The sequence below is a fragment of the Solenopsis invicta genome, chromosome 2 (genome assembly GCF_016802725.1).
Source record: "Solenopsis invicta isolate M01_SB chromosome 2, UNIL_Sinv_3.0, whole genome shotgun sequence".
NCBI lineage: Eukaryota > Metazoa > Arthropoda > Insecta > Hymenoptera > Formicidae > Solenopsis > Solenopsis invicta.
In genome coordinates, this window is record NC_052665.1 from 3,973,413 (window position 1) to 3,995,978 (window position 22,566).

Genomic DNA, 22,566 nt, shown 5'->3' on the forward strand with positions numbered 1-22,566 from the left:
TTTCATAAGTCATATTGTAGTAAAGTTGTAGCAAAAGTGCACAGATCAATGAAGTAGCAAAACCATCTTCGCTCAAGAAATGAAGATATATTTCATTATCGTTGACGTAACGGCGTTTCATAGTACAACCTTTTAGTGAAATATTACAGGTTCTTCTCGCAGAATGTATATTGAGAAATCATGAACATATTGGATTATAAACCATCTAATAAATATTGTTCGATAATAAAAATGAAACATTACATATCAAATATCGCAAGAAAAGCAATTTTTGACTTTGTTAAGTTATTATTTAGCTCATTTGCGGCGAAAATTATTTACCATCATTATTTTAGTGTTTTACTGTATAATATAATTTTCCTTCTGTTATAAACTACCACTTTATCGTCTACGAAGTATGCTGTAACCTACAGCTGAAAGCACCGTAAAAGATAAGTAGGCAGCGGTTGACACGACCGAAGAGAGCAGAGATACGCGATGGGACCTTAATTAAAAGAATCTTCGTTTACCCAGTCTGGAGTGCCAATCACCGCGTTTAATTACTTGCCACTTTTTTATCATTTAAACTTTTCATTGGGAGTTAAGGAAATTTACGTGCGGCCCTCATTAACGTTTATCAACGTCAGCCAAGAGTCGAAAGTACCAGCTACTCAACGATTAGAAGCGAGCGAGTTTGTTTCGTCCACGATATGCTAATGAGGCTTTCCTTCGCTATGTAACGTTCACTTTTGTAACGAGCGATAGAAAGGCGACGTCATCACGAACGCAATCTCGTCTCCGTCACGATATCATTGCATCGCGGTAATTTGTCAAGTTCGTCAAGATTTCTGGCCACGATTCGAAGTAGGCTTTTCGGCTTGTTAATCAAATATTTCATTTATTTGCGTATAAACAAAAAAAGGAGCAACTTTTAAAATTAAATTGAATAATAGAATTTGTATATGAGAAAGAAATGGTCCTGCTGAAGTATCCAAAAAATTAACTGTGAATACAAATCTGAAAATAATTTTGTTAGATGTTAAACCATTGAAATAATATTGACTATTTCAAACATGATGGATATGCTGCCAAAAATTTTGATCTAGAAATCAATTTAAACAATAAAAATATTTTCACATCTAAAGTAACCAGTTAAATTTTTATATATTTTAATAAATCTTTATAAATATCTGCAGGTTATAAAAATCAAGTGTTCCATTTCTATTTAGAAAAAAAGCAACAGTAGGGCGAATATATAAAATTTACTTGTACAATAAACAAAGATAAATGATAGAGCTTAAAATTGTTAAATTTAGTTTCATTTTTTTTATCGAATATTTATTAAATAGTTTAAAATCTAATGTGTTTATAATTTTTCTCAATATATATTCTGCGAAAATAAACCTATAATACTTAAAAACAATTAAAAACATAATTTATGGAGACAGTGATTTACAAGAATATAATCGCGAAAAGACACGTTGAAATGCGGAAAATTGATTTAAAATAAAAGAGTATTACCACACATCGGCTTGGAGTGTTTTTGCACTTCGTCGCGTCTTGAAAACGGAGCGTAAGCTATTGTCAGGGTTGCTAGAATAACAAACTCGATCGACTCTACCTTTTGTGGGGATAGTCCAACCATCGTGGCTGTCGGAGAGCATTTTGAAACGACAAGCTCTCTTTTCGATCATAACCTAGTCACGTTTGCGAAAGAAAGCTTCTGACAAACACTGCTTGGTTTCGGAGATGGATATACTTCAAATGTCAACGACGTGACGAACGTATCCTCGCAGATCCCTGCTGGCGCGAGCTTGCTCGAGGTGTATTTGCAGAAGCTCAAGATTGAAACTTATAGAATAATTTTCTCGCGCAGTATATACTATATCATTTAGAGAATATACTATGCTAGAAATTCCGTTCTTTGTTCCGCGCAATTATCAAAGACACATAAGAATTTCGATTACATTCTTATCGAATAAGTTTAAGTCTTCGTGATCTGAAGACGGAAGAAGAAACGTTTAATTGGAGAATCATTATTACATCGAACGGAATCTATAAGTCATTGAGGTCAAGTGGCAAGGTCTTTGCGAATAATTTAATAGGAAAGAAGCGAGGACAGATAAAACGAACTAAAGACGAGCGACGAACTCAAAGATACTATTCATTAATTTACGAAGGACGTGGTCGTTAAAGACGGACTCCTTCGCAGACGACACGAAACGATATACGTTAAAATGCGCATTGTCGACGTTGCGAAGTAATGTTACTAGCCAGAGAACAAACGACAATGTTATCGTCGTGGGACGGTAGGCCTGCATATAAATACTGATACGGCAATGTGGTACTAATTTATTGCCAAGCCCCACGGAGATCCGATTTCACTTCTCTACCGTTTCTTCTCTTCTGTTTCTTTCTTGCGTGCTAGCCGTGAATGCCACTATTATGCATTATGACGCGTAATTCCGGCCGCAATCATGACCAGATCGTCTTGCAATTTCGGTGCCGTGAGTTTGCCGGATCGAAGGAAGAACGGCACAATGAATTCTTTTCGTTAAAAGAAAAAAAAAACGTAACGTAAGATATCCGTCGTTAGATTGTACTTAACTGATAATTTGCGAAATAACATTTCCGCGATCCAAGTATAAGAAACTACGTTAATTAATAGCAATGCACAAACCAATGATTTACAAACTCTTATTGACCTTATATTGAAACAATTAATAATAAAATGTAAATATTATCAGAATCAACAATGTAATTTGAAATAATGGACCACATTGTGTAAAATATTACAACTTGTGAATTTTAACAAGATTAAGGCATCAATAAAAATATTTATAACTTGGAAATTTGAAGTATTATATAATGAGAAAGATAACACACCACGCGAATATTATACCAAGCGAGCGTATAAACTATTTAACGACGTTAGGCGATCAAAAATGATAATACATTTCGGTAACATTACATCGTAACTTGGGCTATGTATTGCTGAACTCACATTATTCACGTTCAATCGCTGTTGATCGACAAAACGATTGCCGATTTATGGAACTCTAAGCAATAAGTAATAGTCGCAGACACAAAACTAGTAGCGCGCGACATAATGTGTAATAGTGTCGCTAGTCTGCGAGATGCGATAACATCAAAGTACCGCGAGAATTTTCTCCGCTCCGAGGATATCGCTGAATTCGTTTCAGCGAGAGAAAAAGTATCGATGCACGAATAACGAAGCACTTTGAAAATCGTAGAAGCTGCAGCGTTCTGGGACGCGCATCTAGAGGTGACTCGATAAAAGGAATATCGCGGTTGTAAACACCGAGCTACCGGTTTACACCTGTGCATGCTCGCGCATACAAAAGCGACTGCATTCACGATAAGCTTGGCGTTTTCTAGCGTTCGGAGTGCTCGTTGATGCTATTGGCAAGTAAAGAAAATTGATCGTTACCGGAGTAGCTCTCCATCTTTCTCCACAAGATATTTCTATTCGAAAATTATTGGACGTTGCTTAAGACTTTTTTTTTCAAAACAGAATGATGGAGTTTTTATGAATAAAATGACAATTATCCGTCTGCGACACTTTCACATTCCCTGTGTACCGCTATTTGACGTCGTTGCTTACATATTGATGCCCACCACTGGTTCGTATCTCTCAGCATAGTCAGCCGAATCTTTAACGATTCCCAGAGGTTCTTGCCGCACAACGCTAATGGAGTTGAATATCTCAATACCTATCTTAATATCGTTCTCCCCCCTGTATCCCACCGTATTTCAACCGGCTTTGCTTCCTTCTTGGCCGCCTCCCTCCTACGTCTTTAGATTGGAACAACCGAGTGAGTCATTCCGCGAAATCGTTTGGCATAAACATGTCTCGCAGATACCTGGTAGTCAGCATGAATTACCAATATCAAAGATAGCACGAGAGTTTTAAGATGTTTACTTTGGACGGACATTAAGATAAAACGCGTGCAAGAAAGCGTATCGCGTTTCACGCGATAACATTCATCCTTGCAACCGAACGTGCAAAGTGTTCTATAACAATGCAAAAATTGCAATGAGCTTTTAAAAATCATCTAAAAATGCGTGTTCCTTACAAACCAAATTGCTGAAATACGCTTTCAAAATGGAAACGTTTTACGATCGTTGTCAACGAATTAGACGAACGAAATAATGAATCGTGTTGGCGTTCGTGAATTTTCAGAGAGACGGAGGCAAACGCGAAAATCTAGTTTACGGGATGATTGCCACCACGTGATCCGCCATCATCGGCATTGTCATGGTATGATCAACGCCAGTGTACGTTGTCTCTTTTCATTGATTGAGGAGGGATTCGTCGAGGGTGGCTGCGGCATAGGGGGAACGATTGCAAGAGCAGGGGAATGTATTTACATGTACACAGAGACAGCAAACAAGCATAGCGCTGATTTAAATAATGTGTCGCCAAACGGAATTCTACAGAGGTGCGATGTAGTCGCTCTTTTATTAGCGGTCCGAAATCTCGTTCGTTCGAAATATTGATTTACACGACATTCGTGTAGACAAGAAAAAATTTTAACACATTGTAAAAATAACATCGTACGCGGATCCGACGTATCGCGGATAATAATAGACGGAATGTACTCGAGTCGCTCACTCGATCGTTATCGTCTCGAAGCTATTATTTTACATCCGTGTTCTATTTGGAGATTAAAGCAGGTGTGACGTGATTATATCGCGCGTAATAATTTCGCTTCGTGCCAGCCCATATCGTAACCCGTTCTCCCTCAGATCGCGGTCGCGCTCGCCGCGATGTATCTATCAAAGTATCCTGCATATACCACATTAAATCGTTCCGCGATACTGGATTCTACGTCATTCCGATGCCGCGCCGAAGGTGAATGCGTACCAGTAGACGGAACAAGATTGGGCGAGAGAAACGGAAGATGAAAACAAGAGCAATTTCAACAATGAGGACTTTACGAATGCCCAACGACGAGGGGAATGGGGTGTGCTGCAGTCATGGTGGATGTTCCGCTGGGCGAAAGGAACAAGAGGGGACCCCGTCGCACGAAGAGGGAAATTAATACGAAGTAGTATCATTGTCTCTCATTTCGCATCGTCCCCGATGCCAGGAACTCCGAGGAATTGTGGTCGGACCCGGTAACGGGAAAGTTGTAGGAGTCGGAGGCAACCGTGGATAATGACTTTTTGATTACAAGACTCGTCGTCAACGGGCATCGTCTACGACGACGACGAAGACGACTACGACGACGACGACGACGATGACAACGGAGGCGCCGACTCCGACAACAGACACGAGAACGATGAGGAAAGAATGGAGAGTCGAGGATAGCGGATCGGGCAGCCGGATCATCTCTGCTACTGAACGATAAAAGTTCCATCTGTGCGCGCCTTTCGTATCTTTTTTGGCGTCCTTTTTAGTCGACCGTCCATTAAAAGTCATGTCATCTGCGCAACGGGCTTTAGACATACGACGACCTACATTTCGCGATCTCCAATCGCTCGATCGGAGAGTATTAGAAAAGAATTACGTCTTCGAGTCACGAACTACTTCGTGCCACAGGTTGACCCATTCGCGAAGTATTTATCTGGCAAGTGCATCGGTAACTTTTCACATTTCTTTTCGTTCTGATAGTCAAGGAAAGTTTGCAATTTTGTGATTGTTCCAAATATCAATATTTCCTTGATACATCGTCCTATTTTAGAACGAGCGTATCATATTTTTAAAAAATTCTATATGAAAGTTAAAATTAAATGCACTTGTCACGATTCGGTCCTATTACCGTTTTTAAAATTTTATGCACTATTAATATTCACATTACTTTTAGTTTCTGACGCGCGGCGTTGTGAAACTAAAATACGTACTTGATAGTTGCTGATATAAGTTGGTACTGGCCTCTGTATGTGTTTATGTACATACCTGTAACACATATAAATAAAAGTGGCATTAGTAAAAATGTATAATTTAAATACAAAATAAATTGAAATAAATAAACATACGGTTCGTATTCAAAACGCGGTTAGATTATAAAAATGTAGCATGCTTTTTTTGTCATTTTACCTTTCTCGTTCATTAGAACGAGAATGTATGTAGAACAAGGATACAATGGCAAACAAAAAAGCAAACTAAGCATCTTTATAAGCGCGTTCTGAATACGGACCATAATTTTTCTCAATGTACGAGAAATATAAATTATTCTGTAAAATAAACATGTTTAGAGACGTCCGAGCGCAATAATCGTCTGAAATATACTATGCAGATAAATTTGCAGAATATCGGGCAAGGCTATAACTCTCCTCTCCTCTCTTCCTCACCCTCTCTCTCTCTTTCTCTCGATGTCTATAGCAGCGATTCGAGGATCATGCAGGATTTCATATCGATGTAACGCGCTATCTGGCTAGCTACGAGTGGAAAGGACACAGGGGGGATCTGAATCATTGGGAGATTCTACGTATCTCGCACTCGTATCCGTAGTATCGGAGACCCTCGGAATTGTATCGCATTCGCGACGATAAATAAACGAGGACAATACAGGACGCACACCATACAATATCGTTCCCCGCTCCATGGTGGACACGTACGGAACCCATAAAGCGAGATGATCTTCCTCTCTTCATGGGAGCATGCCTCATCTGACGTATGGGATCAGCATCGAAAACCATAGATAATCGGATGCGAATCTGTCGCACGGAAGGTATGCGCGTGGATGGAATGTCGCAGTTTCGAGATTATTTCGTAAAAAATTCACTACACAAATTTGTAGGTATTTATGACGCGCGGAGGTATCGAAGTCTTTTCATAGATCGTGAAAAAGTATAATTAAAAGAATGAATTAAAAATTACATTTAAGATGCAGGAATGTAAAATCAAAATTAATTTCTTAAGCAGTTAATATTTTACTAATTTATTAATACTGAACATCTTTGATTCCTACAATACGGGAAAAAAAAATTCCAACTTCCTTTTCGTTTAAACAGATCGCTGTTGTTAACTGTTAAAATCAATTTGCTGAAAAGATAACAAAATTTGCTAAATGTGCAAATGTTAAAATCGCTCTTGTGAAAAAAATTAATTTTCGTACTCGCGAGTCTGTGTCATGCGGGCACTAAATTGAAAACAATTTTTGATAAAAACTCGATATCGGCGAACGAAAAGGTGGGTGAATGAGCAAATGAATAAAATAACTGGATCCAAATGCGAAAGCTGCACGCATCGGGACTACACCATGCAGAAAAATGTTAAATAATCAGAAATAATGTTTCACTTTTGACAAAGTAGACCAAGTAGAGCGTTAAAAGTAGAGAAACTCTTCAGGGATGCATTGTGCCGTGTAAGTACAAGCGATTTTACAATTGTTGTAATAATGTGTATATGCGGATAACTGGTGTAACTTAAATACGAAAAGTTAAGTCACGGCACCTCGTTGATCCAGGTTCATTTAGCGAAAAAGTTTTACGACTGAAAACGAGCGCGAGAAAACCGAGAAAACGCGCGAAAGGCACATACACACATTACACACACAAGGTCTCGTAAAAAAAGTAATTGCACGCAGCAGATCATATGGCCGGTTTCAACGTGGCAGTGCGCGACATTTGGTCACGGTGAATGTAATAAAGTCGCGTTTACAGTCTCCGACGTGAAAATTTAATATAAAACAACGATAAATGAAGATGTGCTCTTATACGTGACGCGTTAAATCGAAGTTACATTACCAGAGGTATAAAAAAAAAAAACTGTATTTTTATACATTTATATTAATCGTGTAGCAAATAGAACTTTCTTACATTTTGTACATTTCAAAAACAGTAATTTTATCTGTACGTGAAACGTAAAACTTTTTTATTTATATACTTCAAATATATAACATAGAAGTTATATTCGATTACGTTACAGAAAACTTTATTCAGTTTCAAATTCTCATGCGATATTTTGGTCAGAAATAATATTTCACTGCCCATCTCGCGTATTACGAGAAAAATCAACCCAAGATTTTCAACTGTTGGGAACAACGATAGCGTTGAAATCAAGACAATGGGATAGAAGTACGATATCTCCGCGAGCTTTCACCTGCAAGTTTTCGCGCACAATGGCGCGAAAGCAGTAGGACCCCCGTCTTTCACCGTTTGTTTGCGTACAATCGCGTGACGGGACACTCAATCTGCCTTCGACGAATCGCTCGCATCTATGCAAAGATCGTATAGTAAAGATAATCGCGGTACAAACTACACGCCTTACATATCTCCGGTCAGAAATTACGTCTTCCAGGTAGCGCGATCAAGTTTACGAGCGGGGCGACGCGAGGCACGTAATCGTCTCGTAAAAGCCATAATCGCGAGGCCTACATAAAACCCCTTGCGCGCACGAGATCTTGAAACACCTTGCCACTAATCCTACCCCCGTGTCTAAGATTCCGCCGTTACTTCCTACTGCTATATTGCGCGGGCTAATCCCAGAGAAAACCGTATCGTCATCGAGAGCGCTTCCATTGGATCGCTCGACTCTTGGAAGCTCCTACTTCCTTGTACAACCATTAAACGTACGATCAAGTGCAATCTCTCTATTCCACATTACGATTTTTCATATTTTTGGTAAAATTAATATTTTGACTTTAATATTGCAAAAACAAAAAAAAATCATTTCTGAATTTAAATAAGAATACACGATGTACGATGTCTGAAAGAAAATGTTATTTTTAATCCTACTAGAGAAAGTGCAATTATTTGAGGTCAATGAAATTGTCGCATAAATGTATTATATTTTACTCATCATCGACAAACATTCAATATAAACTGCATAATTAAATCACTGACTAATTAATACTTGCAAATGATGTCACAAACACGCATGCAACCTACGATATACGTATTTATAGTTCTTGCAAATGCTGCTGCGCCAGTTTAATTTCTCTCAACTCCAACAAATTATTGCTTTTGCATATTATGCCGCGCGCCATTCGCCATACTGTGCTTCTTCGTATCCACCCACGGCACGTAAACGCAAAACATAAATGCACGCCGACGTGAGCTGTACCGCGATCGCATATAATAAGCTCAGATGTTATATCCGAACCTGGGTGCAGCTGCAGACGCGTTGGCGCATTTATAGAAGTACAATGCCCAACGTATCCGGCCGATCGTCAGCTATAAATATCGAGATTTATCTCGATTAAAGTGCGACCACGTATCCGCATGTGCACGGAAATGACCCTCCAAGATTTTATTCTTTCCTCTTTTCGTGCGCGCTTTGCAGACTGGCAATTGTGGCAATAAATATCCCTTAAATCTATCGTAGAATTATAAATATCTATCGTGAAGATTACTTATCATATTGTTTATTTATTACACGATGCTCGCAATAAACGATTAGTAAAATCCTTTTATGGAGCGTTTATCAAAATAAAAATATTGTAAAATAATCTAGTCCGTAAGAATAGGTATCGGAACAGAATGATATTTGTTTCGAGAGCTTTATTATCTCTCGTGAAAGGTACGTGTTCATTTTTGAGTTTCGGTGATGGTAGCCTGATAGAATAATTCATACAGGTTGCGAACATTTATTTTGTTCATCGCGCGCTATACGCATATTGGAGGATGCAGTCCGGGTAATCCAATAAAGTCAATTATTCTATGGGGAATATTCCATTGTAGGAATATCGACGAATCATCGACGGCAGCGGGTGACTCGCTTTGTGGAAGGGATTGCGAAAGAACGAAAAAATCAAATTCCGTTGAAATTTCGGTGCAGATCGACGGTGGTGCGACGTGCTCAGACTTTTAACATAGCTAGAAACCGACACGTATGCGTACTTCCCAGTGCGGGTATGTCTAATATCGTTACAGACGTAGGAACTATCGCACTAAACATCTTTCTGATCAAAGTTTATCTCAAACGAAAATACGAACGTATCGGAAAAATATTTAGTTGAATCGTGTCAAAAAATACAAAGTCAGAAAGAAAAGTAAGTTGCGAGAAAAATTTCTATAAATTTCTATAAAGATACAACTTTGTATTGATACAATTGGAAATCGATATTTTTGTAATTATTGTATATTTGTGATTTTTCATGTTATTTTTAGAGTAAATAATAATAGATTAAATATATTTTTTAACCTTTTATCACAATATGAATGACTTAACTTCTATCGCTAATTAAAAGGCCGATTGAACACAAAGTGCACTGAATATTCTAACGCGTAACATGAGTTAATTGACGTTTGATGCAAATGGCCTTTAATGAGATTCCGCAAATCGTTTTCAAATAATCATTCACATAGTACTCGACATCAAATTTCGAAAGGGGGTGATTCCAACGATGTCTGCACTGCAAAATACATGTGTGCAGTTTGTTATTAAGTTACATCATGAAAGACTATAAATAATTTTTTTTACTCAATAATATTATTCGTTATTCTAAAAAGTGTGTACATTTAATTCTGATATTCTATTTGAGGTATTTTATTATTTATTCGTTTTTAAACAGAATGATAAGTTCATCTATAAACATTACACAATAATTATAACGTACGATTTATAGATCTTGTATTAGCAATTTTATAAGACTTATCCGATTATATAAAATAAATTTTCAGACTATATTAGATTATTTAATTTTCGTAAAAAAGTATTGTATCAGAATAAACGTTAAAAATTTATTTTTAACAGAAATATTCGTTTATCGTTAGAAAACAATATTTTATAATAGCAATAATGAGATAAATAAATATCCACAAACTTTAAAAACCTGTTAAAAATAAAAGTCTATTTCTAGATATTTTTTAATGGAATAAAAATTGATTTTTGTTTTCAATTGATGCCCTTTTATATGCAGAGAGTATAACTTTTTATATATCTTAATAATTACAGTTAATGTATATATTGGCTTTCATTAATAAAATTTAAAATAAATTAATTTTACTACTTTGATTTTACAACTTTAATACAACATTTAATTTTATTCAGTAGAACTTTTTACACTATTTTTTTTATACTGCTTCAATAACTCTTTATACTGCCTTTATAAAATATTCATATCTCTCTACTTCTACTTTTACATTTATTTAAATTATTATATAATTTGTGTTAATTGTATTTGATCGAATTTATTGTAAATAAGAATAATACACAATACGCAATAGTCAAACAACCTGTGCAACCTCATGGTAATTATTGATTTTATTTGACGTCATCAACAACGTATATCTTGCATTTATAATTACAACCATTCAAACGTTCAACATTCGTGAAAATTGCAACAAGGCAACATTATTATTTATATAACTTGTATAATTTGACGCTCTGTAATATTTTATAAAAGGTCGATACATAATATTATATATTGTATAATTATCAACCACAACATATATACACACTTAAAACGATTTGTGACACAATAATAAATGCTAAAATAAACTATTAAATTTAATTTTGATAAAAAAAATTTATAACTATTTCTGATTTCTAAAAATCAAGAAGTCTTCAAACAGCTAACAAGTTACACACAATCGCCATTCTTCAGCTGAACAAAGAGAAAAGCATGTGTGCGCATAAAGATTCGAGTGGTTTCTCTTCATCAAGATCGAGTCAACGGACAAATATGCTAACGACTCTCTGTGAGGTTAATGAGTCTTTTGAGTGAGGCTACTCTCTTGTCGTATGGCTCTTCAGTAGACTAGCCAATTGCGGAACTACGTCAGGAACTCGTGACTTGAAGAATCTACGGAAGACCTATATATAAACCTTCGATAAACGTGAGGAGGAGAGATGCCTGCCTTGCATGACACTGCTGATAACAAAACTGATTTGAGTTTTAATCACAGCTTCATATAAGATAACTGTCTTTTCTTGCTTTTCTTTCTTAAAGGAATGAAAGAACGAAAAGTTTACAAATATTTTAACAAGATGATCAAAATAGAATATATATATTGTACTTTTCATTATTATTATATTGCTAAAATTCTTAGGAAATTTTGAAATGAAAAGGATATTCCTGGTAATTAGAACGTCTGGGATAAAATAGATAATGTGTGAAACTAAATTATTCACAATAAATCATCCATAATAAAATTTGTAGAGTTCATAGAGACATTAGATACGAATCCATTTAAAGTAAATTTTATGAGTAAAAATATATTTAATTCATTTTAATTCTGGTTCTTTCTTATATATAAATAGTTTTTTCCCCAAGAAATGTAATATGCTTGCGTAAGATATTCTATATGTATTTAACGGGGAAAACCGAAAAGCATAATATGAAGGATTAACCCAGCGCCAGTTATAGTAGCAAACTCTCGCAGAATGTGCTCTGATACAATGTTCAAGAGTAATATTGTATTACGTTAAATAAAATTCATGACCCGAGCTTCTTTACAGCTATTAAAAAAGGAAAGAAAAAAAAGATATCAACGGCACCAAAAAAAAAAAAAAAAATGGGTTAACTCGGAAAACTTCGCGCCACTACTAATTTCCCTATCTCGATGAAAAAAAAATACAATTTATATCTCGCTTGACAAAGTGGGTGTTCTTTTTGACTGGTTATCGCGTGCCCATCTGGCTCCGTCCATTGCCTCGGAGCAGACGAAGCCGCAGGAAGCCACGCGAATGCAAATTAATGTTCGAACGTTATACGCGCGATAGGGGAGCGTTATGCGGCGTAGCGCGGCGCGTTTACGTCGGCCTGGCCGGTTCGTCGTTTCTTTATCTTTATCGCTACGGGAACGGCCGAGGAACCAGACTGTCGAGAACTGACTCCGAGAGTTCGTTTTCGTGGTGGCTGCACCGGCGCGCTCCACTCTCTGAAACCGCGCCCCTTTCCGCATAATGAGCTCGTTTGTATCGCCTTTATTGGAGAAAGAGACTATATTCCTGCTCCGAAGAGAGAATTTTCTTCCTCTTCCTTTCTTTCTTAGTTCCTCTGTCGTGTGCCGACATACTCCTACCTTTTTCGAGCACCATACCATTAACTGTTCGAGATCCTCGCAAACGATATTTAAATGTATCATAACCAGAGATGCGAGTTAGTTAAATAGTTTAGGAATATTTGCATATTTTATGTTACGTATAGTATTGACGAGTAATATTTATGAACAGGCCATCAATTAAAATTGCACGGATATGTTCCATGAAATGAATAGCTTTTGCAATTACACGGACAGTACTCTATCTCTCGCTTTGTATATTTAATCACTTAACTTCTGCAGATGAAATCTCTGGTTAAAAATACATAGTTACTCTTACAAAAAAAAATCTTTGCCATTATTAAAGTTTATTTGTTCTTTTACAGCGCGAGTTTCTTCCTCTACTTTTCATTAAAAAAAAAATAAAATAAATAAAGTTTAAATTCTCGAGTGGCGCGCGTAGAGCGAGAGTTCGATGAACTCGTGAGATAACACGGAAGTCAGGCCACTGAATGCGAGGCATCTGATCTCATATTAATGCAACGAAGCATCTCGAGGAGCAACCCAATTTCTACTGGGTCAGATATTTTCCCGTGCTGTACCAGGCGCTAATGCTGCAGTGCAACGCGGAGTCAACTCGCTGAATATCGCACGTGCTCGCGACGATATCTCGTGGAGCGCACGATAATTCACGCGGGAGCGGGCTATTAATAATCTTTCTTGACTTTCGAGCAAAAGCCGCGCGCGAGGCAAGAATGGATGAAGAAGCGCCATGTGAGTGGAAGACTGAACAAGAGAAAGGGAAAGAGAGAGAGAGAGACAAGAGACGCGAGCACGGGCGCTCATTACGTCGCCGTTCTCGTGGCGCGAGATGAATAATTAATAACGCGAAGGGCATGCGAGCCGCGCTTTTGTACTACAAAATAGTTTCGTGTAAGTCAGGCAGGTAGCAGGACATACCTGATGAGAATCGATAAGCGAACTTATTAAGCCATATGCATACGTGAACGTTTTTCTCAAGTAGGCCAGATCGTCAAATACTGACGTTTAAAATTCGTGGGTTTTTTTTCGTAAATGTAAAAAAAAAAATAGTTTCGCGAAAAAGGCCATTCTCGTGAATTAAACAGTTGCGACAATTTGTTACAATTGTGCCTTGTCAATTAGTCAAGTTAAATTTTTTTAATTAAATAAGTGAATAGCCGGAATTATTTAATTGAAGAATAAAATTGAATCCAAGCGATTTAAAAGGTTTACTCTTTCACTGTTAAAAATGCTTCTAAATTACCAGATTTTTCGTAACGTTTACAGAAAAAATCAGAGTGCATCAAGGAATGTACGATTGTGGAAAAAGTGAGAGATGATTTTTCTATACATTTTGCATTTTGTAAAAATAATCAACAAGTCCATGTGCCTTACGTATTCGAGTTTACATCACGGAATAACTTGGTTTTGGTAGAAACGTAAAATGCGGGCGCATATGTTATAAGTAGATGGATCGCTGAAGTAGTGATAATATAAAAGTATATGTCGTAACTCTCTCTCGCAGGATGGGCTATTGCAACGAGCTACTGACGTCATAAACAACTCAGAAAACTTCGATTGTGAAACTTTTCTATGGATAAGGTGGCAAGACGACAGAGCGCAGAGATTCCCAATATGCGTTATACGTCGCGTTCGCCCCAGTCCGGAAACAAATGTCACTGAGCTATTAAAACTTCTAAACTCGCCGTCAGATCGAACGTAAATAATGCTCTCTCTCCGCTAGCACTAACCTGATTTATCGACGTTTCTAACTTGGCTCTACTATCGGCGGGATTGCTGCGAAGGAAGCACGACGGTTGATATTTGTCTCGGCAAACACGGGACGACGAGGGAGAGAACTTGGAGATAATTAAATCTCGTAGCGTCGCGTATGCCGTAATTACGCACAATAAAACATGGATCCTTATCAAGGTGAAATTATTTCTTGCTGGTGTGTCGTGTCGAACGTTTTGTTACCGCGCTCTCAACAGAACTTTGAAGTTGTGCTATTCTTTCAAATTGATAATAATTGGTAATCAGTGAGTAGTCCGTACATTTTTCTACATTAAACAAAAAAGATCCGAGCCTAACGCGCGCGTGCCTAAAATTAATAAAAAAGTTTTTACCTACATTTTAAAGTTACATCAAATGTTTGCATCTTCCTCGAAACAAACTTTATGTGGGTTAGACGTTTCTTGCATAGCTATGGCCAATTGATGACAGAAATTTAAGTTTATTTAAGTCGTACGCGAACTTAAATAATCTAGATCGAAACTTGGAAAATAATAGCAAAGAGAAAATTTTAGAAAACTTTCGTCTTCGCGAAATACCGAATTTCCCTCTTTCCTAACGCGCGCAATATATTGTTTACGATATGCGCTGGATCCTGTTCGTTTTCACAATTCATACCTAAGACAACGGCACGTGCCGGAAAAAGCGATGCGTCACAACGCTTTCCGCCGTGCGGGCGAGTCCCGCGGAGCTGCAGACAGCGCGCACGGGAGTAATCGTAAAATACGGATATACCGCCGACGGGCGTGTTGGCGCATGCATCTCGAATGCAGCCGAGAACGCAGATTGCAGGTGTCAGCGGCTCGGCGGTCCTACGGCGAACTTTCGCCAAGCAGTATTTCATAAAAGTCGACGCTCCGCGCACCGCAACGCGGGTAAAGCAACTATACCGCCGCCTTTTTTCCCCCATCATCCCTCGTTCGCCCTTGCAACCGCAGACTCCACCGGTTCTTACGGCGACGCGGTTGCTCGCGCAACAGCTAGTTTATTCAAATTTGACGTAATGTTTTCGTACAGAATCTCGCACATCCGTCCGCACTCGGAAGACGTTCTCCTCGCTCCTTTGATAGCGCATATTGAATTCCGTGGTGATTTCTGGATTCGGGATTCTTGAAAATATCACGCGCGTCAAAGGTAGATAAATAAACAAATCGTAAAATCAATTTAAATATAAATAAATTTACGTTTTTCAGTCTTAAATAAAGTTAAAATAATTTAAATAAAACAATATATATACATCGAGAAAAAATTCATTAAAAAGCTAAAATATTTAGTCCGATAGGATCATCTAAACATTAGGTTCGTTCAATAATTATTTAGTTGCACAACAAATATAATTTATTCATATCAGCCATTTGAATTTTTTATAAATAAAATTTTCTATAATAAAACTAAATATTGAGTTGGTTTAATAAAAAAATTTATTAAACCAATTCAATATTTAGTTAATCCTATCGGATTAAATATTTTACTTTTTCAACAAGCTTTTTTTCAATGCAGTGATATAATCGGGGATAATTAGTTTTAAAAAGCTCAGTAACATTACAAAGTGGCCAATGTTTCACTTCATTAGAGTGTTAATATTAACGGACAGATCTCAACCTTTTTTGAGCGATGTATCTCAAACAAGCAGCGGCCTACGTAAAACGAAGGCAACAAGTAATCTCGTGATGATACGTCGAATCCGATTCAACGTTAAAACACGCCATCGAATATATCCGGATACGCTTTGCGTTACGAAATGGCTCGAAACAAAGCCGCTCCTGTGCAAAGTTTACAGCGATGCGTTATCCCGGCTACGCTTTCCCGGAGCATGCGAGTGTGTGAGTGTGTGTGTGTGCGTGTGCGTGTGTGTACGTGCGGTCGCGGGAAACAACCGACGTTTTCTGGATTCGCGATGACATCCTTCTTTATGGCGACCGTCTGTGCGGATCGGCCGTGTGTCCACCGTTCTCGGCAAATAGCCCACGTCTTGGCTGGGGAAATCCTTCCTCACCGAAGACGAAGAAATACGAGCGAGAAACACGAGAGATGTCCCTTTCACTTTTGTTTCAGTTCGTAAAGACGATTCGCAAACGCGTGCAATTTTCTTTTTTCCCGAAATACACACACACACACACACACACACACAACACGCACGCATGCATACACGTAATGCTCTTGCGCGCGAACGAGTTAATAAGCATACTTGACACTTCCGTTAAGTCTTCTTGAAACTTTTCGACGGTTGGGCAAATATTAATTTTCGCTGCGCTAACCGCGCCGCTCAGCTCGGTTCCGGCGATGACAATAAAGGAGATGTAAGGACGGAGTTTGTAAAATTAATTTCAGCTCACCGAAACGATACAGACGCCAAGTATGCCAGTCATTATCACCGATAATAGTCATCGGCTGCAATTTCTCACGGCGGTTAAATATCCAATATACCAGAATATTTTACATCCGCGCGCGAGTGCAGACTGAAAGAACATAGATAAATGTTGAAAGTACCGGGCGCGCGATAATAATTAATCATTTTCGTTCAATTATTAAAGACACACATAATCCCGCGCGATTATTGTCGCCTTTGTAGTGCGCCCCGTTCGCTCATTTATGCATGACACTAATTAACGCAGATAATGCGAGTCGCCTCGCCCGTCTGTCGGTCCGACTGAAAATGCGCGCGCATTTTTCTCGTGGATTTTTATTCGGGAGAGGCAAAACGGCGGAGCGCACGTCGTAAATTATCGGCACGAGCTTCCTTTACGATCAAATCCACGACAGCGATGACATTGCGAGTCGAATTTAATAGCGTGTGTACAGAGAAACGGAAAGCCGCTAGACAATCAATTTTTCCTTCGTCAAATGTAAAATATTCCAACGAGCCGGGATGGTAAGGACTGTCAACTGTTCGTCTTAGGGGAAACGTCCGTGCGTAACGTCAGTCGGAGAGATAGCTGAGGTAGACAGAAAAATGAAAAGCGGAAGAACGCAAGGCTCGGGATCTCGTAGCAGTCTCTACAGTAAGAATTTGCATAGACAAACGTCATCGTCCACTGCGTTTCGAATCTTCGCGGCGACCGGCATTGACGTTATTTATCCTCTGTCTCTCTCTCTCTCTTTTCCTTGCTCTGGATCTCTCTTCTTTGAACTAAACGGCATCCGAGAATTTCAACCGAGCAAGAGACGTCAGTGTCGTTTAACTGACGCAGTCGTTTTCTCTTTTTTCCCGTACATTTCCTTTTTCTGTACGCGGACATACTTGGAAAAATTCGCTTGATCGTCGTTCATCTAACCCCGAGAGAACATTTCGACAGTAAAAGAAGGTCGAAAGGTCCTCCATTATTACACCAGTTGTTACATCATCTCTTTTGAATAGTTCTATAAAGCCGAATGATCGAATTTATTTCAAAATTATTCATCACGTCGAAAATATTGAATTGTCTATAAAATGCATTTTATACCTCGACTAATTCAGATTGTTCGACAAAATAACTGTATAACAGTTTGTAAATGATGAATTTAATAGCCTTGAGGAAAAAAAAACAGCGAGGAAATTACATTTAATGCTATTTGTGCGAATAGGTATTGGAACGTTTCCTTTTTTTTTTATAAGCAGTGGTATAATTTAATAGCATCAATTCTAATTAGCTAAAGTTTAAAAAAGGAAGATGTAACTCGTGGAAAGAAAACTCGAATAAAAGAAACGGTGGGCGGTAGTCGTGAATGGACTTCACCGGTCTTATCGTTGTAATAGAAAGAATAACGTCGAACTCGATAGAAGCAGCCGGGCTGCAATAAACGAATTTCAATCTAGCGGCCTTTGTTTCGCGAATCAAGGAAGTGCCGAGACTTTTCGTACTTCTCAAAGATAAGAACCGCGATTCAATGGTAGATGAGAAAAAGCGATAGGAGAGGGATGGCCGGAATGTGGGAGGGAAACAGAGAGAACGGCAAAAGTCAGAAGAAACAGCTCTCTCAATCCGCTTTTCATTGAGCACGCCGATTCTACCACGCTTCTAATTACATTACAAATACAAAGCCGGTCGGCTTTATTGAGTGAAAAAGTAAAATAAGTGGATATCCTGTATTCCCCTCTGACGAGGAGTAACTTAAAACAAAAGCTTGAAAAAAAATATGTATATAGAAAATTCAATACAAAAATACACAATATACAATGTTAGAACACTTTAAAGATTGATCGTCAAAGAATGCAAACGATTAATTCGGAATATTAGATTTGGCGATCAAATAACTTTCTCGATTAAGGATTTGTGGCTGCATTAAAACAGCGATTACTTACCAAAGCAAATATTAAAGAGAATTCTCGTCTAGTCTAGATAGAACGAGAGTTTGCCCATTTTTTTGAGAATTTTTTTAAAAAAACTGCTGCACATATTTTTCTACGCTTTTTTTTCTGTTTACAATTTTGATACGGCTATATTTATTAGTTTTTATGTCATGTAAATTTAAAAACAAACGCATTTTTCAAGCCGGCTGACACGATTTCTCAGAAACTACTGAAGTTATCGACTTCGTTTGCATATGTAATATATTTTTTTCGTAATGTTAAATTCGATGAATTTTATTAAAAACGGATACTTTCTTTTTTAAACGGTGTCATTTTAATAATTTAAAATATTTTTTATTTATTCTGTTTCATGCAATAAACTAATATTTATTTTATATGTATACAAAAGTTTAAACGAAGAGTTTCAATAGTTTTTGAGAAAACATCAGTCGGCTTGAAAAATAATTTGGTTATTAAATTTACGTGTACTGTAAACACTAATAAATATGTAGTCATACCAAAAATTGTAGATCTTTGCTAAATATGCACAAAAGTAGAGAAGAATATGTACAGCGATCTTGTTTTAAAAAATGCCTAAAAATAAATTATTTTTCGGCGATCGTAAAATTAATTGCCAACTTTTTTTTAGAAAATATTTTTAAATTGACTTTACAGAATTTCAAATTTTTTTTACAAAATTAAAGTATTTACAAAAACAAAGAGAACGATTTCATGTTAACAACGAAAAATTTTTTAACATGTTTTTCGTTATTATTATAGCAAGAAATTGACCTGTCTTCTCTTTATTTCATGTGTATTTTAACTGTGTAAAAGAACTTGGAAATATATAAATTCAAAAATATTTTCTAATAAAAAAATTTATTTTAAGATTTTTTCAATATAATTTAGCGTGTGTATAAATATTGAATATAAATTTCATATTTAATTTTAATATTTTATTAACCTTTTCTTTGACAATTTTTCTATTGAACGTATTTTACTGAATTTTAGTAGATGAAGATTTTTAAAGTCGCTGATTACATATCTGAAATCAAAATTAATTAAATCAACATATCTTAACAGTTATTTTGCCCGCTATTTTAAATTTGCCATTAAAAATTTGTCAATTATGAACACAGATCTAAAATCAGTGACTTCAAAAAATTTATATAGAGATTTTAAAGGTTTTTTTATTAACATTTTTATCGCAGCATACATTTTTTATAAAGTACGTGCTAATTTTAACTGATTCTTTGTTTCAAACTTATAGTTAATAGAAAATAATTATATATTTGTGTTATTCAAATACACATAAATCTTAAAAACATAACAATATCAAAATACGTAATAATATAAATCAATTATCAAAGACGTAAAAAGATAAAAAATTGTAGTAAAAAAGGTGACAAAAATCTTTTGTAGGTTTTTATGAACAACGAATCAAATAGTGTTTCAGTATCTTAATATGATCAAAATTATTTTCTACGCATTGTATTAAACAATGCTCCGAAACGTATACATGGAATAGTGCCAGGCTCAATCGTCATAGTATTAAACAATTAATTATGCAACTGACAAATAAATAAATAAGTTGCTTACCAATATAGTTGCTTTGCTATCGCACGATACTATCCCGGCCTGCTCCTCCTCCTCCCTTGTCTCACGTTTGTCGTTTCCTCACGTACAAAGTTAATTCACACTATTCACTCGCGAAGAAAAGGTTAGACACAATCATCATATCGCTAATTACCGAAATACGATGCTCGTGCATCGACAGTACGCCCGTCACTCCGACGATAATAGCACGCGACGCACGTTTTATTACGAAAGATGTATGTTACATAGAAAGAGCGGCATGAAAAGACTGCGATCGTAATACCACTAAACTACCGATCCGTTCGTTACGTTACGTGTCCCGTTACACAACGCAAATTGGCGCGAATGAGTCTCTAATGGCGGACGGATATCAGCGCGGGCAACTTCACACACCACCGCGGCGACGCTCTGAACGTAAGGGCACATCACGCACCGCCCGCGTCTTGAGTAACGAGCCATAAATGCGTCTCCGAAACAACTACGACGCTCCAGCGGTTGCGCGACGCCTCGTGTGTTTACATGTAACGTACGCTTACGCTTGACCTAGCCCGGGCCGGCTACGCGGAAACGCTGGGCGCGCGCGTCGTCACTTGTACCGCGACCGCGGCAGGAAGCAGACAGCGGCGGACGACGCGATTCTAACTACGCATGATAATTATCAGTCTGCCGAATGCGACGTCCGATGATATAGCTGCCCCTTCATCGATTATTCGTTTCGGTAGATTGAAGCGAATTAAATCTCACGCACGTTTCGACACACCTCCGGATACACGACTTGCCGCTTGCCGTCGACAAACAATATGACCAACTATGAAGATATTAAGACGAGACCCAACCTCTTTAACATATTTTTGTTTGTCACCTTGCGCCTAGCGCCGCCACTAGCGCGATTGACTCCATTCGCGGCGGGTCGTGCGGCATCGAGCGAGGTGAGACTGCGATCATTTTGTCGAGCTTTTCGCTCTTTTCACTCGTCGACGGAGAATCGCGGAGAATCGCGGGTACGTAACACGATTTCGAGTCGAAGGGCGTGCTCATTTAATAAGTACAGCCGACATTCGTCAGCAGAAAGAACGACAAGAATTCGGAGTTTGTTTATCGGAGGGATTCGCCGCGAGGGGCGGGGGCGGGAGGGGGAGGGATGCGAGATTTGTTCAACGATCTATCACGCGAATTATCACAAAAGGCGACCGTGCTTCGTAGACATCGCGTTCCGCGGACACTCGGCTAGTCGTAGTTTACATTCGTGTTAGCCGTGACAGTAATCTCGCGAGAAGCAGTCTCACAATTAAACTCGCGTCTACTGCGTTTTCGCTAACGACGCTGGCGACGCTACCCCAAGCGCGGAAAGTGTAGGAGGTGTAGTGATATTTCCGCGTTCGCGGAGTTGGTACCATTCTTGAGTTGGTAGCGGAGGAGTTGGCAGTGGAGGGGTTGGTAGCGTCGGTAGCGAATTGGCGCGCTTTTAGTGGCGCTTGGGTAATTAGTGATTTGTTTGTCGACAGCGGTTTTTCTCCGGTTTTTCTCGCCGAGACGGCCACGCGAGAGACGAAGATGCGTACACTAAAGAACAACGCCGAGCTCATACGTGTGTGCACATTCGTGCCTGTGCGTACGTCCCCTCCGTTTGATCCTCGCTTAACATTTGGAGACGCAGATAACCCGCGAGACAGCCGCAGTTCTGGCGGATCGTACGTAAATCGTAACTTGCAATCGGTGTGATCTAACGATGCCTACGCATTGTCTCGTTGCGGCGTAACAGTATGTAACACGCGTAATTAACGCAAGCACCATGTACAGTGCCGTGAGATCGTCATATTTTCGGTGATCGGTGCGTACGCGATCGTAACCTAGCCCTCGCGAATGATCCGCCTTCGTGTGCGTGCGTGCGTGAGACAACGACCTAGCGTAACGAGTAAGAAGAAACGGTGGCGCAATCGTCATATTTTCGGTGATTAATGCGGGTGCGATCGTAACCTTGTCTTCGTGTTCGTGCCGTTCGTCGTTCGCGA

At 38.3% G+C, this 22,566-nt stretch overlaps 1 protein-coding gene across 3 annotated transcripts in view; it reads right to left on the reverse strand.

Moving 5' to 3' along the window:
* LOC105198996 (teneurin-m) overlaps window positions 1-22,566 on the reverse strand; it is a 535,513-nt gene that overhangs the window by 490,783 nt on the left and 22,164 nt on the right. Inside the window, exon 2 of one of the 3 annotated variants that reach the window (XM_039445978.1) lies at window positions 5,848-5,902. The exons of 1 other annotated variant lie outside the window; for it this stretch is intronic. The gene's annotated coding sequence lies outside the window, so the exon portion shown is untranslated. Of the gene's footprint in view, window positions 1-5,847; window positions 5,903-20,557; window positions 21,084-22,566 lie in introns of those variants that run through there. One more of the 3 variants, XM_039445980.1, reaches the window with a different exon arrangement.